This window comes from Tamandua tetradactyla, chromosome 16 (genome assembly GCF_023851605.1).
Source record: "Tamandua tetradactyla isolate mTamTet1 chromosome 16, mTamTet1.pri, whole genome shotgun sequence".
Taxonomy (NCBI): domain Eukaryota; kingdom Metazoa; phylum Chordata; class Mammalia; order Pilosa; family Myrmecophagidae; genus Tamandua; species Tamandua tetradactyla.
Window position 1 is genome coordinate 8,631,639 of NC_135342.1, and position 25,907 is coordinate 8,657,545.

At 37.6% G+C, this 25,907-nt stretch overlaps 1 long non-coding RNA gene across 1 annotated transcript in view; it reads left to right on the top strand.

Annotated features, from left to right (window-relative positions):
• Positions 1–14,398: 14,398 nt before the first annotated feature.
• LOC143658688 (uncharacterized) overlaps positions 14,399–25,907 on the top strand; it is a 39,155-nt gene continuing 27,646 nt past the window's right edge. The window contains exon 1 of the long non-coding RNA XR_013163292.1: positions 14,399–14,728. This is a non-coding gene — a long non-coding RNA (uncharacterized LOC143658688). The remainder of the gene's footprint in view (positions 14,729–25,907) is intronic.

A 25,907-nucleotide genomic window follows, 5' to 3' on the forward strand; every position in this document is an offset into this window, starting at 1 on the left:
TTGAGAAGTTACTTTTAAACACGAAAAACTAACGCTTGTGTAGATGCAAGTTCATTTTTATTTCTTTGTATTTAACCTGTTTTCTAGTCCACACATTTTGAGGTGAATTCAAATACCTTGGAGACATACTGATTGGCATCCCATATTCTGCTTTCATATACTAGTAATTTCAAATTTATCTTTTTTCTCAGTTATTTGGAAGAGTATTTTTAATGTGAAAACTAAGAAGGTTAGATATGTTTTTTGTTTCGGAATGTTTTGTGTCAAGTGCAAAAAAACGAAGCTTGTAGAAGGTGTACTCTTTCAGAGATATTTTAATTTGCTTTGGACTAATGAAAAATTAATTTTGCAATATTCCCAGTGGCATTTGAGAGGATTTTCTGATCTTTTACGTGAACAATAAAATTACGTAATAAAGCTAGACTTTTCAAATCTTCAAAAGCATCGTTTTACACCTTTAATTTTTAATTTGAAAAAATGTGAATGAATATTTTTTCTATTTCCTGTAGAAATTTTGAAGGTTGTGCTGGGTGGACTTTGGTCCTACCGGATCACACTGCAGAAATTTCAGGAAGATGATTTCCAGTAGAGGCACCATTCTGTTTTTTCCAGAAATAATACCAGTAACCCTGGCCTTTAAAAGTTTGGGAATTTTTCCTGTAATATTTTACTGTAATTTTATTTTATTCTTTAAAGTAATTACATGCTTGAACTTCAATTGATTTAAACTTTGGAAGATAAATTTCTCTTGGGCAAGAGAACAGAAACAACCCTGAGGCACATATAGGAAAGGTAAGGAGAGGACCAGTCCCGTCCCACTCCCACACCCACCCCTGGGTTCCCGGGTCTGAGTTCAGGCCCCCTGAGCTCTGCTCACTCCACTCCAGCCTACTTTGAAGTTGACTCAGACTCAGATTAAAGAGCCTAGGTCAGTAGGTTCCTGATATCCAAACTCAACATTTAATTTTTCTTTAGCCCTATCTTGCCTGACATGGGGGACCCCAGTGCACCTTCTTCACCAACTATTCTACCCCATGTATCATGTGCTTGGTCATTCTCCAAATCAACTAAAGTGATTTCCTCTTGGTTCTACGTCAGAATTTCTGAATAAGTCGCAGTCTGTCACCACCTCTTTGGGTCCCTGTTATCCCCAATTCTCAAATGCATCAGCTCTGACTTAAATTGTTATTAAAATCGGGCGGGCCACGGTGGCTCAGCAGGCAAGAATGCTGGCCTTCCTTGCCAGAGGACCGGGGCTTGATTCCCGGTGCCTGCCCATGTAAAAAATTTTTAAAAAAATTTTATTTAATTAATAAATTGTTATTAAAACCTCCTGTACTGCTTCCTGCGCTTCACCCCAACCAGGTCATGCTGCCCATTTTTACCTGGAAATATTTGAAACATGCCACTCCACACCCCAGAAAGTTGTGTATTTCAACAGACATCATTCCTCTCATGATTTAAGGTAAAATCACAAAACTGGTCTTCAGTGTCCTATAGTGTCTGATATATATCCTGCTCCATCCAGGGCCACTAGCTACAGAGCCATTATTTTTCCCTTTTATGATCTTAATTGATAATCACAAAATTGATAATAATTTCATAAATTGTTCTCACATTTCTCTACCTAGGTAATTCCAGGTAAATTTTAATTTATTGGGTCTAAAATTAACATACTCATATAAGTCGGTTCCATTATCACCAACTTACTAAAGACCCTAATTATTAATGTCTTCTCAGATTCCATACTTCTCCATTGCAACATTTAATAAAATGGAAATTATAAAAGTATTCTGGCACACTGATGTTCATAGCAGCATTACTCACAGTTGTGAAAAGGTCAAAGCAACCCTAATGTCCAACAATGAATGAATGGATAAACAAAATGTTACACATACATACAATGGAATATTATTCAGCCATAAAAAGAATTCAGATAAATGTGACATCATGGCTATACTTTGAAGACATCATGTTGCGTGAAATAAGCCAGCAAAAAGATAAATGTTATATTATCTCAGGTGAAATAATTAGAACATGCACATTCATAAAGAAATTTGAATACTGCTTACCAGTGGCAGGGGTGGATGTGGAGAATGGGCAGTTAATGCTTAGTTGGTACACAATTTCCGCTTGGAAAAATTTTAGAAATGGATGGTGGTGGTGGTGGCGGCACAACATTGTGAATGTAATTAACACCAGTGAGTTGCATACAGGTATACCTTAGAGATATTGCAGGTTCAGTTCCAGACCACTGCAATAAAGCAAATATCACAATAAAATGAGTCACATGATTTTTTTGTTTTCTGAGTACATATAGAGGTTTTATTTATTTTACTCTATAGTCTATTAAGTGTACAACAGCATTATGTCTAAAAAACCAGTTCAAATACTTTAATTTGAAACATTGCTAAAAAATGCTAACCATCATCTTAGCCTTCAGTGAGTCATAAACTTTTTGCTCCTGGAGGGTCCTGTCTTGATGTTGATGGCTGCTGGCTCATCAGAGTGGTGCCTGCTGAAAATTGGGGTGACTGGCGATTTCTGAAAATAAGACAAAAATGAAGTTTCCTGCTTCATTTGACTCTTCATTTCATGAAAGATTTCTCTGTTCCATGCAGTGCTGTTTGAGAGCATTTAACCCACAGGATAACTTCTTTCAAAACTGGAGTCAATCCCCTCAAACCTTGCTACTACTTTATCAACCAAGTTAATGTAATATTCTAAATCTTTTGATGCCATTTCAATATTCTTCAGCAGGAGTAAGTTCCATCTCTAGAAACCACTTTATTTGCTCATCCGTAAGAAGCAACTCTTCTCCATTAAAGTTTTATCATGAGTCTACAGCAATCATTTACAACTTCAGTCACCACTTCTAGTGCTCTTACTATTTCTACCACATCTGAAGTTACTTTCTCCGCTGAAGTGTTGAACCTCTCAAAGCCATCCATGAAGTGTTGCAATCTGCCCTTTCCAAACTCACATTTAATGTTGATATTTTGACCTCCTCCCATGAAGCATGAATATTCTTAATGGCATCTAGGATCGTAAAACTTTTCCAGAAGATTTTCCATTTCCTTTCCCAGATCCATCAGAACAATCTATATCAAAGGGAGCTAGAACATAGAACCTTTATAAAATGTATTTCATACGTAAGACTTGAAAGTCAAAATGACTTATTTATCCATGAATTGTGAAATGGATGTTGTGTTAGGCATGAAAACAACATTCATCTTGCACATCTCAAAACATAAGATGTCTTTGGTGAACAGGTGCATTGTCATGAGTAGTTATATTTTGAAAGGAATATTTTTTTCTGAGCACTAAGTCTCAACGTGAGCTTAAAATATTGGGTAAACCATGTTGTAAACAAATAAGCTGTCATCTGGGATTCATTCTTCTATGTTTAGACCACAGGCAGAGCAGATTTAGCATACTTCTTAAAGGCCCTAGGATTTTCAGAATGGAAATTAAGCCCTGTCTTCAACTTAAAATTATAGCTGCATTAGCCCCTTACAAGTGATTCAGCCTATCTTTTAAAGCTTTGAAACCATGCATTGACTTCTCCTCTCTAGCTATGAAAGTCCTAGAATGCATTTTCTTCCAATAAAAGACTTTTTATTTCCATTGAAAATAGATTGTTCAGTCTAGTCACCTTCATCAATATTCTTAGCTAGACTTTCTGGATCATGTGGTGAACATGGCATCATCTGCTAGCTTTCTCTCCTGCCTTCCTTTCGTGAAGCTCCCTGGGAGGCATTTTGTTTCTTCATTTCCAAAGGTTGATGGAATCTCTGTTTCTCATGACTATGTCATTCTGCTCTCTCAGAATCTTCTACTTTCTCCACAAAATGTTTCCTCTTTTATAGGACTCCAGAAACTAATCAAGACTCACCCAAATGTGTGGAGACCCACCTCCACCTAATCCAGTTTAACAACCACTCATCTCCAGGGAGATGATCTAATTACTGTTTCAAGCATACAATGCTGAATAGGGATTAGAAGCAGCAGCTGTCTTTACAAAATGGGATTAGGATTAAAACATGGCTTTTCTAGGGTACATACATCATTTCAAATAAGCACACAATGCCAAGGTATTGACAAAAGTCAGGTGCCTGAGAACCAAATCTATGACCCTTAACCTGTATCCCCTGAGATAAATAAGGATAAAATGATAAAGAGAAATTCCCCCAAGATTCCACCTATCATCTGTGATAAGAATACCTATTACTGAATCTCTGGTGGCAGTCCTCCACTTACCAAATACTGATATTCATATTGAGAGTGAGGGAGTCCTAAAGAGAAACATAAGATTTGTATTACTTTCATTGTGACAAAAGAAATCCACTATTTTCCACACAGAAGTAAATAGTTTTCATTACAAAGTGATCGCATAAGTTTGCATATTATACTTACATGGTGTTCAAAATAAGAGTCACTGCTATTGATAATATATATGTAATCACTGATGGAGTCAATAGCAGAAATGGTAGTGGTTGCTGTGCTGTGTCTTGCCACTACTCCTCAAAACTGTCAAGGTTGTCAAAGATAAAGGAAGTTTAAGAAACTATGTAAAAAATGAAATGATCTAGTTTGCTAGCTGCTGGAACGCAACACACCAGAGACGGATTGGCTTTTAATAAAAGAGGATTTATTTTGTTGGTTCTTCAGAGGAAAGGCAGCTAACTTTCCACTGAGGTTCTTTCTTATGTGGAAGGCACAGGATGGTCTCTGCTGGTCTTCTCTCCAGGCCCCTGGGTTCCAACAACTTTCCCCAGGGTGACTTCTTTCTGCATCTCCAAGGGCCTGGGCTGAGCTGTGAGTGCTGAGATGAGGAATGCCGAGCTGCTTAAACTGTGCTACATTGTGTTCTCTCATTTAAGCACAAGCCAATTAAGTCAAAATCACTCATTGCAGCAGACACGCCTCCTAGCCGACTGCAGATGTAATTAGCAACAGATGAGTTGCACCTACCATTGGCTCATGTCCACAGCAACAGAACTAAGTGCCTTCACCTGGCCAAGTTGACAACTGAATCTAACTACCACAAAATAAACAAAACAAAACAAAAACAATTTTTTTTAAGTTTTTTAATGGGAAATCTTAGAAATGAGAAACTGTCACAGCCAAGAGTAATCTAAGGATAACTGATGATAAATGTGATGAGGTATTCTGCACAGCAACCTTGAACAGAAAAAGGACAAGGAATTCTGAATAAGGTATGGACTTTGGTCAATGATACTATGTCAATCAGTGGCTAATTAACTGTAAGAAATGTACCAAATATTATGAAGATAGAGGAATAACCTAGCAGCATATATAGGAACTCTCTGTATTACTTTTTTCAGTTAATTTAAAACTGTTCTAAAAATAAAGTCCCTTAAAAATTAAAATAAAACACTGGATAATTTCCACAACTTCATGAATACTGATGTGAAAACCCAGAGGAAATGGAAAATTTCTCAGAACATGTAATCTACCAATTTTGATGTTATAGAGATAGGAAATCTAAGCAAAGCAATATCCATTGAAGAAATTTAGATTTACATGGTGGTTTGAAGCTGTATGCACCCCAGAAAAGGCCGTGCTCTTTATGCTGGTTTGAAAGGATTATGTTCCCTAGAAAAGCCTTGTTTTAATCCTGATCTATCTTGTGGAGCCAGCTATTTCTTTAAATCCTTATTCAGCACAGTAGGTTAGAAGCTTGATTAGATTATCACCATTAACATGCGACACACCCAATTGTGGGTATTAACCTTGGATTTGAGGGAGAAGTGATTCCATCCATTCCAGGTGGGCCTTGATCAGCTTACTGGAATCCTTTAAAAGAGGAAACATTTTTCAAAAAGCTTGAGAGCCAAGAGACCCACAATAGCCCATGCAGCCAGACACCTTTGGAGATGAAGAAGGAATATGCCCTCAGGGGAGCTTCATAAAACAAGAAACCTGGAGACAAAGCTAGCAGATGTCACCATGTTTGCCATATGCCTTTCCAGTTGAGAGAGAAACCCTGAACTTCATCAGCCTTTCCTGAGTGAAGGTAACCTCTTGTTGGTGCTTTAATTTGGGTATTTTTATAGACTTACTTTAATTTGGACATTTTCACAGATTTAGAACTGTAAATTTGCAACTTAATAAATTCCTCTTTTTAAAAGTCATCCTGTTTCTAGTATATCACATTCTGGCAGTTAGCAAACTAGAACACTCTTTTAATCCATTTGTGTGGTTGCATGCCAGTTGTATGTGGGACCTTTGTGGTTATTTCAATTGAGATGTGAACCACTCCATTCAAGGTGGGTCTTAATCCTTTTACTGGAAAACTTTATGAGAGGATTAAAAACACACACACACACACAACAGAAAAAGTTCTCAGAGCTCAGAGAAGCCCCCTAGAGAAGAAGTGAAAAAAGAGCAAACCTATAAAATCTGTGGGAGGAAACCATTAAAGCCTGAGGCTGAAAATAATGAAACTTGGGAGAGAAAGATCAGTAGACACTGGCCATGTGCCGTCCCATGTGACAAGGTGGCCCAGGTTCCTGTCCTGTTGATGCCCTAATTTTGACATTTTCAAGGCCTTAGAGCTGTACATTAATAATAAATTAATAATAAATCCCCATTGTAAATACCAACCCATTTCTGGTATATTGCATTTCAGCAGTTTTAGCAAACTGAAACACTTTATAAAAAAAATTCCTCACATACAAAAGCATGATCATATGATTTAACAGAGAAATTCCACCAATCTTTAATCATAAAAATTAAAGCAACTTGAGATATTCAAAGAGTATTGAAGAAGTAAGAAAACTTCAAAACAATCTTTCATATTTGCATTGAACAGAGATACTTAGAGCTCCTAAAATTTTCTGCATGTAAAGCCATGGAGAAAATGTTCTTATATACATACACATAGAAAAATCTTATATAAAATATTGTTAGCTTGCAATTGCCCATTAAATTGCCCCTGCATGATGAACAAATATAATTTATAACAAGAATGCAGAAGTGATTCAATATTGGGAAATCCACTATTGTAGTTACCCATAGTTTTAAAGGTAAAGAGAAAATATTGTGTTCATGTTCATAAATGCAAAAATACTGTTGGCAGAATTCAGCAGAGATTAATGTTAAATAAAACAGTGAGTTAGGATTTGCTGTCTATTCATAAAATTGACAGGTGGAGTGTCTTGATATTTCTGGAGAACTCTAGAGAAACACACATTAAAGTCAGAAATAACATTAAGGAGCTTCTAGTCTCTACATATAGCATTTACTTGGAGGGAATCACCAGGGCAATTTAGCAAGGAAAGTAAGAAGTGACAAAATGAATCATAAGCTAAGGGTTAGAAGCCTATTTTCATAAAAAAGCATAAAAATCTTAAAACATTAATAATTCAAGATTAAACAGGATGAAAAGTAAAAAAGAGACAGTTGTAGCCTTTGGTTACCAAATCTAATCGAACAAGGTATAATGGAAGGTGAGACTGAAATTACAAAAGCATCTACTAAAATTCAGTTGAAAACAATATAAGACAAAATAACACATACAGTATAATTTAATTTATATGAAAAATGCTGAATAGGGAAACTGGTAGAGAGAGAAAACAGAATAGTGGTTGCAGAGTTTGGGAAGAGGCAGAGGATAGGAAGTGACTGCTCAAGGGATACAGGTTTTCCCTTTTGAGGGTAATGAAAATGTCTTAGAATTTGATAGCAGTGAGGCTTGCACAACATTGTGACTGAACTAAATGTCACCAATGGTAAAATTTGTGTTGTGTATATTGTACAAAAATAAAATGATATTTTAAAAACTAAGAGGAAATACCTAGGCACAAACCTAACAAGCAATGTCCAAACTTTATATGAATAAAACTTTCTAACATTCTTGAAACATATCAAAGAGCCTTGAACATCATTTTTACACAGAAAAGCATCAGCCATCATAAAGTGAACAGCTCCTTTAGACAGTTTACAAACTTGATGTGATCTCATTATAGATACCATAAGATTTCTTACTGGAAGCAAATATTTTAGTGAAAATTTCATTGAAAACCTTAAACAAATAAGAATCATGGGGAAACCTTGAGAAAAGAAACACTGCGAGGAGAGCTGGCCTGATGTATTTTTAAAGAAAAGCATTTGAATTTAATTGACAAATAGATAGACTAACTGAACAATGAAACAGAACATTCAGCCAAAGATAGAGTATTTAAAGTCAGCATTAAATATTTCTAATGTTTGGGTTACTTAAAGAAAATGTGAAATTATTTCCTACCTATTCTAAACAAAAGGTCAAATATAAAACAAAGGTGATAAAAAATAAAAAGATTATTCAAACACTGAAAAAAACACAGTGAATTCCTTTGTGAGCAGGAATGGGGAAAACTGGCCTTATGAGCTCAAACCAAAAATATATTAATAAAAGCAAAGATCAAGAAATCAGAGTATGTAAAATTTAAAATATTCTTCTTGGGAAGAAACAGTAGAGCAAAGCAAAATAAGCAGATGAGAACTAGGTCAACTATTTGAAACTTATGTAAAGACAAAGAGGAAACCCATTATGCATGTTTGTTTGACAACAAGGAAGCTTTCAAAATTCCTGAGGTCATGGAACACAGGAGTCACTCAGTAGACACTCCTCCTGGTGAAATGGGACAATTTTAGCTCAAAAAGAAAAACACCTGCAGGAAATTAGTGACATTAAATATAGGCAAAACCCAACAATTCATAATGATCTTAAAATTCTCCGATTCCTTTCAAGGTCTGTGGGGTACAAACTCATTTTTCTGTTGTATCAGTTAAAGTTGCCAGAATGCAATATATGAGAAATGGAACAGTTTTATAAAAGGAATTTATTAGGGGTACAAGGGTAGTTCAGTGATAGAATTCTCACCTGCCATGCAAGAGATTTGGGTTCAATTCCAAGCCTTTGCAGTTCCAAAAAAAATCAACAAATGGTGCAGCAATAATGAGATAGTCAAATGGAAAAAGAATGAAATGTGATGCCCACCATACAGCATACAAAAAAAGAGGAATTTATTAAGTTGCAAGTTTACAGTTCTAAGGCTATGAAAATGTCCAAACTAAGATATCCAAGGAGAGATAGATTTTCAGGGTTTCTCTCTCACCTGGGAAGGCACATGGTAAAATCTTCTGGCTTTCTCTCCTGGGTTCTTCAAATAACTTCCCCAAGAGTGTTTTCTTTCTGAATGTCCAAAGGTCTTTCGCTGTGTGAACTTTAAAACACTTTCCAAAATGTCTCCCTCTTAAAGGATTCCAATAAGTGACTCACCTTGAATAGGTGGAGACACATCTCCATGGAAACCACCTAACCAAAATTTACCACCCACAATTTGGTGAGTTACAACTCCATGGAAATGTTCAAAAAGATCCCATCCCACAATATCGAATTAGGATTAAACCTGTTTTTCTGGGGTACACAATTTCTAACCAGCACCTTCCATCCTCTGGACCTCCAAAACACATCTTCTTTCCAAATGCAAAATACATTCATTCCATTACAATATCACAATAGCCTTAAACCACTTAAATAACAAAAACTGCAGTATAAAGTCAGAAACAGTACTAAATCTCATCTAAGTTAGTTACAGGTATGGTATTTTCTAAGACAAAAATTCTCTTCTGGCTGAGAAACAGTGTAACTCAAAACAAGTTGTGTGCTACCAGTATACAAGAGAGACAGCCATAGGATGAAAACCTCCTTTCTGAGAGGGAGAAACTGGAAGGAACACAGTGGGCACTGGACCCAAACAACTCTAAAAGTATGCAGAGCTAACTCCATTAGATTTTAAAGTCTGAGAGTCATTTGTAGTTGAGGATTTAGAAAGAGCAGTCCCATGCTTTCCAAGGGCCTATGCAGTGGCCCTGCCTGCTCTCTGCAAACACTGGGATGTTGGTTGCAACCCTGGGGGACATCGAGAAGAACACCTTTTTCTCACTCCATTCTCTCTAAAAATTGGGGCAGCACCCACATTCTTTGCCATCTCCAGGGTAAATGATCAAACCCCTCAGAACAAAGGGGCAATCACCAGACTCTCCCCAATCCCCCAAGGAATGTGCTCCACACTCTCTGAGACCAGAGGCACCAAAACTCTCTATGAACAACAAGGCAAAAGGACTGTCCTCTGCCTTTGGGGCAAACTCATACTATTCAAGTGCATGTGTTGGTCCACTCTCTGGGCCCAAGGTTTCTTAACTTCAGACATTAGTTTCCCTGGTCCTGCCTTTGAAGTTATTTTTCCTTTAACTTGTTCCTTTTCTACCCCTTTTATTCCAGACTGACAGTGGTTCTGTTTATACAGATCCCACAACATTCTTAGTAGTTTTATATGCAGTTCACTGTGATCATACCCATCAGACAATAGGACTTTCCACAAATTCCTTCTTGGATAACTCTATCTCAAATCCTTGCTTGTCCTGTACTGGGTGATTGCTTTCACATTTGGTTAAATGTTCATGTGGTGCACTGTTCTCTAGGGCCTGGATTTCTGGAAGTCCATAATTTTCCAGACCATAAATTTCTGGTTTCTTTTGTACCCAAGAGTTCAGTTCTCCATGTACCTCTTCCCTCTCATGTTTTTCTATAAGCTGCAAGGAGAAACCAGGCCTCATTTTCCTGCATTAGTTTGGAAGTCTTTTCAGCTAAGTACCCTGAATCACCACTTTTAAATTCTAACTTCCATTCAACAGCAGTGCTCAATTTGGCAGAAGTACCTGCCATTTTAAAACAAGGGTCACCTTCTTCCCAGTTTGTAATGACACATTTCATCATTTCTGTCTAAAGCCTGATCAGAACTATCTTTAGAGTATGCATTTCTACCAACAGTCTCTTCAGAGCTTTCTAGGCCTTCTCTATCCAGCTCCTCACAACTCTTCTAGAATCTTCCCCTTATCCATTTGAAAAGCAGTTCCAACACCAGTGCTCTCTCAGTACCAAAATCTGTATTGGTTTGGTAAAGTTGCCAGAATGCAATATACCAGAAATGGAACGGCTTTAATAAAAGGAATTTATTGAGTTGCAAGTTTACAGTTTGAAGGCCATGAAAATGTCCAACTTAGGCATCCAGGAAAGGATACCTTGATTCAAGAAAGGCCCGAGGACATTCAGAGTTTCTCACTCAGCTGGGAATGAATATGGCAACAGTGGCTAGCTTTTTCTTACTGCTTCCCCTGGGGGTGTTTTCTTTCTGCATCTCCAAAGTTCTCTGACTGTGTGGGCCATTTTTTTCCCAAAATGGTTCCCACTTAAAGTACTTCAGTAAGCAACTCACTTTGAATGGGTGGAGACACATTTCCTTGGAAATCACTTAATCAAAAGTACAACCCATAACTGGGTGAGTCACATTTCCATGGAAATGGACAAAAAGATCCCACAACCATACTGAATTAAGTTTAAAGAATGTGGCTTTTTGGGATACACAGCATTTTTTCAAATCAGCATATCTGATAATTGATAAAAGAAAAGAAACAAACATTTATCTTTTCTTTCCTGACAGACTATGATTTAAAAAAACACAGAAATAATGGAAGAGAGGCAAGCTTTTCTTAATAGAAGGCTCAGAACTAATTCATGCACACTAATACTTCCAAAGGAAAGCCACAATTAAAATTTGCCATTTTCAATTACCAATGAATTAAATGTTTAGAAGACATTAATTAAAGAATTCTAAAACCACTAGGTAATGGTTGATGGATGGAGCATGCTCACATACCCCATTCATCAACTTGAGCACAAAGTGGGAGAGCAAGAGCTGCACATCACAACATGATGGAAAGAGAAGTACAGAGAACCATCTTTGAATTATTCTTTCAAAAAAAACTATAAACAGAATATTATATAAACAAGCCTCTAAAAAGAATTAACAGATAACATGAACATCAGAAATTGAACTACATGTTCTTTAAAACATGAACAAATAATTAGCTAGAAAATTGATATGGGCAACTGAGATTCATTTTATAATAAATAGTTGTGATAATGAAGATTGAAGAAACAACAAGAGACATAATAGACACGTGAGCCAGATGTGATATATGGGTCTAAAATTTTGGGTGTGAAACTGTTTAGTGGTTTATATTTTAAATGTTATTCCTGGTGGCATTTATAAATAAAAGTATGCAACATTGGATATGCTTCAAATACTCAAGATATGTACGTGTGCATGTATATCTGTCCCCATTCTTTCCATCACCATCTTCTTGTTCATCATCTGTCCTGAGGAGCTGTGTAGCTGTGCCAGGAACATGCTTACTATTAATAAATGGGGGATCCCTCTGGCCAGTGAGGAAGTTGTCAAGGCAAGTTCAATGTGAGTCCTTGTGGTAGAGTGAATCATGTACCCCAACAAAAGATATGTTATCAGTAGTAATCCATGTTCCTTTGGGTGTGAACCAATTTGTAAATAGACTCTTTGAAGATGTTATTTTTAGTTAAGGTGTGGTTAAATTGAATCAGTTGAGTCTTGATCCATATTGCTTGAAGCCTCAGAAGGAGGGGAAATTTGGATGCAGTCATTGAACAGAAAAGAGAAGCCAGAAAATATAGAAGCCAGAAGGCAGAAAAAAGCCTCAAGAAGAGACCATATGATAGAGGCAGAGATGAAAGCCAATGGACTCCAAGGATTGCTGCAAGCCAGCACCAGAACAGCATAGACCCCAGGAGAAAGCACAGCCTTGCTGATGCCTTTATTTCAGAATTTTATCCTTCAAAACTATGAGTAAACTGTTGAATGGATAAATAAAATGTACTTGACCATAGAAAGGAATGGCCTTCTGATATATGTGACAACATGGATGAATCTTCAGGACATCATGCTGAGTAAAATAAGCCAGACACAGAAGGACAAGTATTGTATTACTATATTGATTTGAATACCTTGATGTCTTCAGCCCTGACCTCTCCCCTTTAATCCAGATTCATGTGTCCTGCTGGCTTCCTGATATCCTTGCTGAGGTGTCTTGAACTATCTCTACCTTCAAATGTCCAAAATGACCTGGTTGCCCCTAAAATTGTTCCCCCTGTAGTCTTCTACATCTCAGTTAAGGGTGGCCCCCAACTTCCTGTGGCTTAGGTGAATGTCCTGGTATGTCTTAAAAATGTACAAGATCTTATATTATTTGTGAGTGTTTTAACTTAGGATAAAATAAGCCTTATATGTTTACTTAAGTTGGTGAGGGAAAATTTGGTGTGGAAGAAAAATGTTTGAAGACCAAGGCCCTTTCTGATCTGCTTGCCCTGATACACTTTGACTTTGCCTCCTTCTTGACTTCTCCTCACTCACTCTGCTCCAGTCACACAGGCCTCTCTGTATTGCCTGGGGACAGGGACACAGGTGCCTCAACACCTTCATGTAGATGTCCATCTGACTGGACATCACTAGCCCTGAGGTGCACCTGACAAACACCCTTCCTTCCTCAGGTCTTTGTTCTTATTTCACTTTTTCAGGGGAGCCTTCTCTGACCCTTCCATTTAACATTCCAGCCACACGCTCACTCCCACTGCTGATCCTTAATGCCCACTCTGCATGTTTCTCTCTGCTTCTTCCCTACCTGGTTACCACATTCAGTTCACAAGGCCCCAGGGGAGTGCAGCATCACAAGGTAGAAGATGTGCTGGGCTTGCCTTCTGAGTCATGCTCACCTCAATTCACATTGGATTACTGAAGTATTTGACAAATGCAGTTCTTGTGCTCCCTCCCCAGGGATTCCCATTCAGGGTGGGGCCACACCTCATTAATGTTGAAAACATCCCAAGTTATTCTAATCTGTATCCAGCATTGAACACCTAGGCACTGGCTCACCCATTTCTGAGGGCTGAGACCAGCCTCTTATTCGGGGAGAGATAAAGAAGGCTCTGCTATTCATGGGGTTAAGTATCAAGGCCACATCTATGATCAGAATGGGAGATGTTCTAAAGAAGGTGTCAGAAACTCATTGTTGGTCTCCATGTAGCAATTTATTCTGTCTGAACCCATCCTGTCATGGTAGACAGCAGATGGCCATCTTCTCCCCATCCTGAGGTCCATCATATGTATGCATTTGTGGTACAAGGAGGTGTGTTGAATACTAGCATTAACTAGTATATTTTCTGCATGCAGAGTGTTCTGGCCTGAGAAGCTGAGAGGAGGAGAAGGAGGAAAGAAAGGAGGAAAGAGTCAGAAATGCCTCTTTCCCAGGTAAAAGTCATATTCTCCATTGATATCACTTGCCTGAAGTGTCATTTTTAAGACATGCTAACCTTCTCTGACTCTGAGCTATCTTGCCTAACACATTTGCTCATGTTTACCCACGTCTTTACCTCAATCCCCCTCCTCTCCAGCAGATTCCATTTCACTGTGACCTAGGCATATAGAACTTAAGAAAAGGCTCTATTTGGGGGTTGTCATGGGAATTGTTTCCCACCCGCTATGGATTAAAGATGATAGTGAACACCAAGGGTCTGTGAGGATTGGCAGCAGGGATTGATTAGGAACTACTTCGGGATGCATGGTCAGCTTTCTGAAGACCATAATTTAAGAAATTGCACCTGGAAATGATATATAAATATGCACAAATACCTGGAAAGTTTGGGAAACAAAGACTGTTAAGGGAAAACCTACTGTCTGATTTTATAATGCCTTCTAAGTTCACCAAGTGAACCAGCATGTTTCTAACTCCAAATTATTGACGTGGAATGGAATCAAAAGGTCTGAAGCAGACATTGATGATAGAGGTATTGAACATGTTGGTTCAATCTAAGTGTGTCATACTAGGAGATTCTTTAAATCATTGTTAGTACTTCCATCTCAAAGAGACAGTGGGGTTCACACAGGGATTCTCATGCAGCAGGTGTTTTAGGTAAAAATGGTTATAATTCAATGAAGAGCACAGAACTTTGTCATCAGAGAGGCTAGAGCCAAATTCTGGTTCCAATTGTTAACTACTATATTAATTTTATTTTAAACATCATATGACATGTATAATTTTTTTTGTGGTAAATTTCCAAATGGATGCAGCTTAGAGAGTAGGAGATAAAACATCCCCTTCCCTGCCACATCCTCCACCATCACTCACTCTCTTCATTGGGAACCACTTAGTTGTCAGCTCTGTGACAAGATGTGGAGCAAGTTTTATACAAATGCTTTTTTACATTGTTAAGTGATTTTTGAAACAATTGTTCAGTTAATATTTTGTCGGGATATTTTATTCTGCAAATTGAAAATTATTTATACACCTATAGTGGAAATACTTCCAGTGTTTACTACTGATAATGATGTTTGGTGAGATTTTCATGCTTAATTACTTTTTTAAAATATCCTAATCAGCATGATTTTTAATGATTCAGTAATTTCTTCAAGTGTCTATTGCTATAGTTGTTTTCTATTGTAATATATTAAATTAATGTGTATCATTAATATATTTCTAATTTTGAATCATTTTGTTATTAGTGGAATAAATTCTATTTGGCTTGAGTTAATGGCTAAACCTTTAATGGATAAAATGGTATTTATATTTTTGTATATGTGCATTTAATGGAGATTAGAATCAAAGTTTTGTAGGTATATATTTTGTGTTTTTTATTAGCCTAGTATAGAATAAATTTAATAAACTAACCTAAGTACAATTTCTACATTTTCATTGTGGCAAAAATGCTGAAATCCACATGGGGAAAATGATAATGAAATTCATTCCAAAATATATGTCATAGAAAGACTACTCTTCTATCAGTGCATTTATGAGCATTGGTGTGTGTGCATGAGTACATGTATGCATGAGCCTGTGGATTTTTTAAAGGACAAATCATCATTTCATAAATAGCTTTTATATTTGTAGAAATTGAAAATACATCAAATATTTTTCATGATCTTCAATTTTTCTACATTATGTTAGTACAAGGCTAGTAACTCAGTATGTATTTGAATATTTGTGTGTGCACATATTTAATGTTTTTCATCCTCCACATTGTTAGCCTTGAACTTGTTTCTAGTTTTTTCAGGTAGGAAATCCACTGCCAACATACTCTAATGCTGTATCTGTTAGTTAGCTATTTGTCTTTAGATTCAGTTCAGTTCTTAGAATACAGGTGTCCATGGTGCCATTTATCAGTTCTTTGGCCTAAGGCAAATTTCTTGGAGTACCTGTGATAGTTGTCTCCTCTCCTCAGGAAGGGGAAAACAGATCTTTCTCTAATGGACTGTTAGAACTTTATACAAGTTTGTACATGTAAAGCATCTAGAGGTACATGTGAAGTGTCCAAAATTTTTCAGTTGTTGCTATTATAATATTTCCACAATTTTTAGATTCTGGCGTTTCTTTAAAACAACTATGTGTGGGTGACACCACCTATGGCAGTTTTTCTTTGTCCAGCAAAGAACTGGTTCAGGAAGAAAAAAAATCTTTGACACAAAGTCAGAAAGCCAGGAAGTCTCTGACCCAAGAGTGAACCAGAGCCCTGAGTTTATTTTTTGCTAGCTATTTAACAGATAAAGGGGCCATTTGGAGTTAAGCTATCCATTGAACATGAGGGGGGGGTTCCTGTTTGCCTAGAGGAGGTAACTTTAATTTTAAGAAAAAAGCAGGAATTTCCCCATGAGTGGGAGGATATGTTCCAGATAAGCAAATGCAAAGCAGGTGGATATGCAAATGACACAGATAGGCAAAGTAGACAAGAACCTTAAGCTGTTTTCAGTTTAACAAACAAACAGGAAGACAAGCTCAATGGTTTTCCACTGCTTGAGGACATGCAAACACAGAGCAGACTTGTAAGTGCTTTAACCATATCCTCCCCACATCTCCTCCTTTATTATTTATTATTGCTGTTGATGTTGATGGCAACAAAGGTGAAGCTGTGATTGGCTACTAGTAGTTATGTCTGGCAAAGATGAGAAATCATAGAGCAAATCACTCTGAGGACTGAAAATAACAGAAAAGCCATAAGTATACCATACACAAATGAGATCCAGATTTAAATATTTAATCCATGAAACCAATGAGACAGATTAAGCCAATTAAGGTTATCATTTAAGGTGTTGAGGACTTTTTATTGAGTATGTATCTGAATTTGGGGTAACTTTTTTCTAGATGACATTGCAATGTTAGCACTTCTCCTTGAAGATGAGAGCAGAAATCTCCTTGAAGGTGGAATTTTTTTTAGTTCCCAAGAATGAAGTGATTCATTCCAGGGCAATGGAGTAACACATATTTTATTATATTCCCAATCACATTGCAGCTTCTGCTTTGTAAAAAGAGTTTGCTGTCTTTCATCTAACTATAAGATTGATGTTTTTAAAACATCAAGTGAGGTCAATATCCCATTATTAACTTGGGTTTGAACAGTAATTTCATTAGTGACATTGGTCATAATTTGATTGACTGTATGAGCAGTTTGAACAGATTCAGCTAGTACTGCCATGGCAGTAGCAGTTATCACAATATCAGAAATGATAAAAGCAATAAGGAAGTCCAATAGACATGTTGCTCTGTTAGCCCAAATGGGAGATTTATAATTAAAATGAGAATGAAGTAAATACCAATACTTGTACCAAATTAGAAGCAACCACTTCCAGGTAGGATAGAAATTTATTTTCTGGCATGGAGGGAGCTCTAGTACAGAGAAGTCTTCATTAGCTTTTTTATTTAATTGTTTTAAATTTCCCAAATTAATCTCTGTGCATTGAGTGTATTACAACAGGTACATGTTTGATGGTTTTCAGCTTCTTCAGCAACATCTTCTTTATCTGGGGAATCAGACTGAAGGGTTGATTTTTCCAACTCAAGATAGGGTTTCATGTTCTTTGCAGGCAGCCACTGGAGACCTGTGGGGGTAAGCACACAAGCATACCCTCACTCCCAAATTAGTAATTCCTGAGGTCCTTTCCATGAACCATCACTTAGAGGATTTTTATATAAAACTTTAGCTTTGATGGGATTTTGATGTTGAGGAGCAAAAGTGTTTCTGCTGGAGGAGATCCAAGATGGCGTCTTAGTAAGGTACATGCGTCTTAGTTCCTCCGACTCCAAATCAACTAATAGGTGAACAGAAACAGTACAGAACAGCTCCCGGGGCTACAGCAGGGAATGGACACACAGCGTAACCCAGTCTGGGCTGATTAGTCTGACTGCGAAACTCGGCTGCGGTGAGTGAGATCCCCGAGCGGCAGGCGATTTCGCGAGCAGCCGCAACTGCGGCGGTCCGAGCTAATCCCTCCCTCCTTCCCGGGCTGGCTGAGAGACTCGGAGAGACAAGCTTCCCAGCCAAGGCGGCCGGCACCACACTTTTGCGGGCGGCTTCGAGTCTCAGCTTCGAGTCCGCAGCTACGAGTCTCGGATCAGAGGGCTATACAAAGTCTGGGCTGGCTAGACTGACTGCGACTCTTGGCTGCGGCGAGACCCCCGAGCAGCGCGTGGTTTGCCGAGCAGCCGCAGCTGCGGCGGTCCGAGCTAATCCCTCCCCCCTTCCCGGGCGGGCTGAGAGTATCGGAGAAGTAAGTTTCCCAAGCCAAGGCAGGCAGCGCCCTTCTTCTGCGGGCAGGTTCGAGTCTCGGCTTTGAGACCGTGGCTACGAATCTCAGATCAGAGGGCTATCCAAAGTCTGGGCTGGCTAGACTGACTGCAAGACTCGGCTGCGGTGAGACCCCCGAGCGGCGTGAGATTTCCCGATCAGCGGCAGCTGCGGTGGTCCGAGCTACTCCCTCCCTCCTTTCCAGGCCGGCTGAGAGTATTGGAGAAGCAAGTTTCCCAAGCCGAGGCAGGGGGCACCCCTCTTTTGCGGGTGGCTTTGAGTCTCTGCTTCGAGTCCGCGGATACGAGTCTCGGATAGGAGGGCTATCCAAGCAGCGGTAGCCCCCCCCCACGGGAGGCTTCCTGGTCCGGTGGGGAATCCCCCAGGCCCGCTGCGGCCCGCAATCAGCCACAGGGTCCCCTCAAGCCGCGGCAGCTGACGCCCCCACCCTGCGCGGCCCCTGAACCAACGGAGAGAATTGGATCCGAAATCCCCAGGCCACGGAGATCGGTGACTGGGGGAGACCCATTCCAAACACTTGAGACAAATGTGTGCCACGTGCGCCACATACTGGGCAAGATAAGAAAAACAGATCCCAGAGATTTCACAGAAAAATATTACAACCTTGCTGGGTCCAACACCAAGAGAAATCTGAATAAATGCCCAGACGCCAGCAGCAGAAGATAACTGTCCACGCTCAAAAGATTGAGAATATGGCTCAGTCAAAGGAACAAACCAATAGCTCAAATGAGACACAAGAGCTGAGACAACTAATGCTGAATATACGAACAGAAATGGAAAACCTCTTCAAAAATGAAATCGATAAATTGAGGGAGGACATAAAGAGGACATGGGCTGAACATAAAGAAGAAATAGAAAAACTGAAAAAACAAATCACAGAACTTATGGAAGTGAAGGATAAAGTAGCAAACATAGAAAAAATAATGGATAGCTACAATGATAGATTTAAAGAGACAGAAGATAGAATTAGTGATTTGGAGGATGGAACATCTGAATTCCAAAAAGAAACAGAACCTATAGGGAAAAGAATGGAAAAATTTGAACAGGGTATCAGGGAACTCAAGGACAATATGAACCGCACAAATATACGTGTTGTGGGTGTCCCAGAAGGAGAAGAGAAGGGAAAAGGAGGAGAAAAACTAATGGAAGAAATTATCACTGAAAATTTCCCAACTCTTATGAAAGACCTAAAATTACAGATCCAAGAAGTGCAGCGCACCCCAAAGAGATTAGACCCAAATAGGCGTTCTCCAAGACACTTACTAGTTAGAATGTCAGAGGTCAAAGAGAAAGAGATGATCTTGAAAGCAGCAAGAGAAAAACAATCCATTACATACAAGGGAAACCCAATAAGACTTTGTGTAGATTTCTCAGCAGAAACCATGGAAGCTAGAAGACAGTGGGATGATATATTTAAAATACTAAAAGAGAAAAACTGCCAACCAAGACTCCTATATCCAGAAAAATTATCCTTCAAAAATGAGGGAGAAATTAAAACATTCTCAGACAAAAAGTCACTGAGAGAATTTGTGACCAAGAGACCAGCTCTGCAAGAAATACTAAAGGGAGCACTAGAGTCAGATACAAAAAGACAGAAGAGAGAGATATGGAAAAGAGTGTAGAAAAAAGGAAAATCAGATATGATATATATAATACAAAAGGCAAAATGTTAGAGGAAAATATTGTCCAAAGAGTAATAATACTAAATGTTAATGGACTGAATTCCCCAATCAAAAGACATAGATTGGCAGAATGGATTAAAAAACAGGATCCTTCTATATGCTGTCTACAGGAAACACATCTTAGACCCAAAGATAAACATAGGTTGAAAGTGAAAGGTTGGGAAAAGATATTTCATGCAAATAACAACCAGAAAAGAGCAGGAGTGGCTATACTAATATCCAACAAATTAGACTTCAAATGTAAAACAGTTAAAAGAGACAAAGAAGGACACTATATACTAATAAAAGGAACAATTAAACAAGAAGACATAACAATCATAAATATTTACGCACCGAACCAGAATGCCCCAAAATACGTGAGGAATACACTGCAAACACTGAAAAGGGAAATAGACTCATATACCATAATAGTTGGAGACTTCAACTCACCACTCTCATCAATGGACAGAACATCTAGACAGAGGATAAACAAAGAAATAGAGAATCTGAATATTACTATAAATAAACTAGACTTAATAGACATTTATAGGACATTACATCCCACAACAGCAGGATACACCTTTTTCTCAAGTGCTCATGGATCATTCTCAAAGATAGACCATATGCTGGGTCACAAAGCAAGTCTTAACAAATTTGAAAAGATTGAAATCTTACACAACACTTTCTCGGACCATAAAGGAATGATGTTGGAAATCAATAATAGGCAGAGTGCCAGAAAATTCACAAATACGTGGAGGCTCAACAACACACTCCTAAACAACGACTGGGTCAAAGAAGAAATTGCTAGAGAAATTAGCAAATACCTCGAGGCGAATGAAAATGAAAACACAACATATCAAAACTTATGGGACACAGCAAAGGCAGTGCTAAGAGGGAAATTTATTGCTCTAAATGCCTATATCAGAAAAGAAGAAAAGGCAAAAATTCAGGAATTAACTATCCATTTGAAGAACTGGAGAAAGAACAGCAAGCTAACCCCAAAGCAAGCAAAAGGAAAGAAATAACAAAGATTAGAGCACAAATAAATGAAATTGAAAACATGAAAACAATAGAGAAAATCAATAAGGCCAGAAGTTGGTTCTATGAGAAAATCAATAAGATTGATCGGCCCTTAGCAAGATTGACAAAAAGAAGAAGAGAGAGGATGCAAATAAATAAGATCAGAAATGGAAGAGGAGACATAACTACTGACCTCACAGAAATAAAGGAGGTAATAACAGGATACTATGAACAACTTTACGCTAATAAATACAACAATTTAGATGAAATGGACGGGTTCCTGGAAAGACGTGAACAACCAACTTTGACTCAAGAAGACATAGATGACCTCAACAAACCAATCACAAGTAAAGAAATTGAAGCAGTCATTCAAAAGCTTCCTAAAAAGAAAAGTCCAGGACCAGACGGCTTCACATCTGAATTCTATCAAACATTCCAGAAAGAATTAGTACCAACTCTCCTCAAACTCTTCAAAAAAATCGAAGTGGAGGGAAAACTACCTAATTCATTCTATGACGCCAACATTACCCTCATACCAAAACCAGGCAAAGATATTACAAGAAAAGAAAACTACAGGCCGATCTCTCTAATGAATATAGATGCAAAAATCCTCAATAAAATTCTAGCAAATCGTATCCAACAACACATTAAAAGAATTATTCATCATGACCAAGTAGGATTCATCCCAGGTATGCAAGGATGGTTCAACATAAGAAAATCAATTAATGTAATACACCATATCAACAAATCAAAGCAGAAAAATCACATGATCATCTCAATTGATGCAGAGAAGGCATTTGACAAGATTCAACATCCTTTCCTGTTGAAAACACTTCAAAGGATAGGAATACAAGGGAACTTCCTTAAAATGATAGAGGGAATATATGAAAAACCCACAGCTAATATCATCCTCAATGGGGAAAATTGAAAACTTTCCCCCTAAGATCAGGAACAAGACAAGGATGTCCACTATCACCACTATTATTCAACATTGTGTTGGAGGTTCTAGCCAGAGCAATTAGACAAGAAAAAGAAATACAAGGCATCAAAATTGGAAAGGAAGAAGTAAAACTATCACTGTTTGCAGATGATATGATACTATACGTCAAAAACCCGGAAAATCCACAACAAAACTACTAGAGCTAATAAATGAGTACAGCAAAGTAGCAGGTTACAAGATCAACATTCAAAAATCTGTAGCATTTCTATACACTAGCAATGAACAAGCGGAGGGGGAAATCAAGAAATGAATCCCATTTACAATTGCAACTAAAAGAATAAAATACCTAGGAATAAATTTAACTAAAGAGACAAAAAACCTATATAAAGAAAACTACAAAAAACTGCTAAAAGAAATCACAGAAGACCTAAACAGATGGAAGGGCATACCGTGTTCATGGATTGGAAGACTAAAGATAGTTAAGATGTCAATCCTACCTAAATTGATTTACAGATTCAATGCAATACCAATCAAAATCCCAACAACTTATTTTTCAGAAATAGAAAAACCAATAAGCAAATTTATCTGGAAGGGCAGGGTGCCCCGAATTGCTAAAAACATCTTGAGGAAAAAAAACGAAGCTGGAGGTCTTGCACTGCCTGACTTTAAGGCATATTATGAAGCCACAGTGGTCAAAACAGCATGGTATTGGCATAAAGATAGATATATCGACCAATGGAATCGAATAGAGTGCTCAGATATAGACCCTCTCATCTATGGACATTTGATCTTTGATAAGGCAGTCAAGCCAACTCACCTGGGACAGAGCAGTCTCTTCAATAAATGGTGCCTAGAGAAATGGATATCCATATGCAAAAGAATGAAAGAAGACCCATATCTCACACCCTACACAAAAGTTAACTCAAAATGGATCAAAGATCTAAACATTAGGTCTAAGACCATAGAACAGTTAGAGGAAAATGTCGGGAGATATCTTATGAATCTTACAATTGGAGGCGGTTTTATGGACCTTACACCTAAAGCAAGAGCACTGAAGAAGGAAATAAATAAATGGGAACTCCTCAAAATTAAACACTTTTGTGCATCAAAGAACTTCATCAAGAAAGTAGAAAGACAGCCTACACAATGGGAATCAATATTTGGAAACGACATATCAGATAAAGGTCTAGTATCCAGAATTTATAATGAGATTGTTCAACTCAACAACAAAAAGATAGCCAACCCAATTACAACATGGGAAAAAGATTTGAATAGACACCTCTCAGAGGAGGAAATACAAATGGCCAAAAGACACATGAAGAGATGCTCAATGTCCCTGGCCATTAGAGAAATGCAACTCAAAACCACAATGAGATATCATCTCACACCCACCAGAATGGCCATTATCAACAAAACAGAAAATGACAAGTGCTGGAGAGGATGCGGTGAAAGAGGCACACTTATCCACTGTTGGTGGGAATGTCAAATGGTGCAACCACTGTGGAAGGCAGTTTGGCGGTTCCTCAAAAAGCTGAATATAGAATTGCCATACGACCCAGCAATACCATTGCTGGGAATCTACTCAAAGGAATTAAGGGCAAAAACTCAAACAGACATTTGCACACCAATGTTTATAGCAGCGTTATTTACAATTGCAAAGAGATGGAAACAGCCAAAATGTCCATCAACAGACGAGTGGCTAAACAAACTGTGGTATATACATACGATGGAATATTATGCAGCTTTAAGGCAGGATAAACTTATGAAGCATGTAATAACATGGATGGACCTAGAGAACATTATGCTGAGTGAGTCTAGCCAAAAACTAAAAGACAAATACTGTATGGTCCCAATGATGTGAATCGACACTCGAGAATAAACTTGGAATATGTCATTGGTAACAGAGTTCAGCAGGAGTTAGAAACAGGGTAAGATAATGGGTAATTGGAGCTGATGGAATACAGACTGTGCAATAGGACTAGATACAAAAACTCAAAAATGGACAGCACAATAATACCTAATTGTAAAGTAATCATGTTAAAATACTGAACGAAGCTGCATCCGAGCGATAGGTTCTTGTTTTGTTTTGTTTTGTTTGTTTTGTTCTTATTATTATTACTTTTATTTTTTTTTCTCTATATTAACATTCTATATTTTTTTCTGTTATACTGCTAGTTCTTCTAAACCGATGCAAATGTACTAAGAAACGATGATCATGCATCTATATGATGATGTTAAGAATTACTGATTGCATATGTAGAATGGTATGATGTCTAAAAAAAAAAAAAATGGTCAGCACAATACTACCTAATTGTAATGTAATTATGTTGGAATGCTGAATGAAGCTGCATCTGATCTATAGTTTTTTTTTGTTTTTTTTTTCTTTCTCTCATATATTTTTGTACTTTTTATTTTTATTTGTGTTTTCTCTGTGTTATCACTTTATTTCTTTTTCTGTTGTCGTGCTATTTCTTTCTCTAAATCGATGCATATGTACTGAGAAATGATGACCATACACCTATGTGATGATATTAAGAATTACTGATTGCATATGTAGAATGGATTGATTTCTAATATTGTGTTAGTTAATTTTTTTTAATTAATAAAAAAAAAGAATAAAATATATAAAGTAAAAAAAAAAAAACACAAGGCTCCATAGTTTGAAAAGAGATATAGACATAGCTAGCTAGAGGCAAAAGGGAACTGGGAATGGGTAGGACTCATCTCCATAACTCATTACACAAGGAACCTGAAGTATCAGTTAAGGGGATTTCATATACCTTAGCAGAGAGGGATGTCATGTTGGAATGTAGTTACTGGCCATAGACCTTAGGAAAGGACAGACATTTGAAGTCCTTTGACAGCAATTTGATGGACGGGCACGAGGGCTGCTTGTCCAGCCAGAAGGAATGCAAGACAATGGTTTAGAGGCGAGTAAGTGATCTAGGTTGGGAGCGCCAGCAGTCAGGATGATGATCTGTGGTTTGAAATACTAAGAGAAGGCTTTGGAGAGAAGGAGAACTAGGACAGATGCTTAAGGTTTTACAATGAAGGAGTACCCTTGAGAAGAGGAATTGGAGGTTCTTTGCACTGAGATCACTGTTGAAGATTTGTTTCCTTTATCTGTTAAGGAATTTTCTTAAATGGTTTCAACCTCAACTTCCCCCCCCAAATTATGTCATTTTGTGTGATTGTGAAAACCTTGTGTCTGATGCTCCTTTTATCTACCTTGTCAACAGACGAGTAGAACATATGGAATAAAAATAAATAATAGGGGGAAGAAATGTTAAAATAAATTTAGTTTGAAATGCTAGTGATCAATGAAGGCAAGGGGTAAGGGGTATGATAGGTATAATGTTTTTTTCTTTCCTGAATTCGTTTCATTTCTTTTTCTATTGTCTTTCTGTTTCTTTTTCTGAATTAATGCAAATGTTCTAAGAAATGATGAATATGCAACTAGGTGATGATATTGTGAATTACTGATTATGTATGTTTTATTTTGTTTCTTATTTTTTAAATTAATAAATAAATTTTTAAAAATTGTCAAAAAAAAAAGTGTTTCTGCTGGTGTTAAGCTGTTTTTGTCACAATTTAGAAAAGTTAAGATATATAAGGCTAATGAAATATTCTTTAGGACAGGATGTCATACTCCCCCTTTTTTGCTGTTTTTGTTTTTTTAATAGTTGTTTAAATGAACTAACATTCCCTTTTAAGATATTGAATAAACTGATTAGTTGGTAGGTGGGAATGCTTAGATTGGGTTGTAACT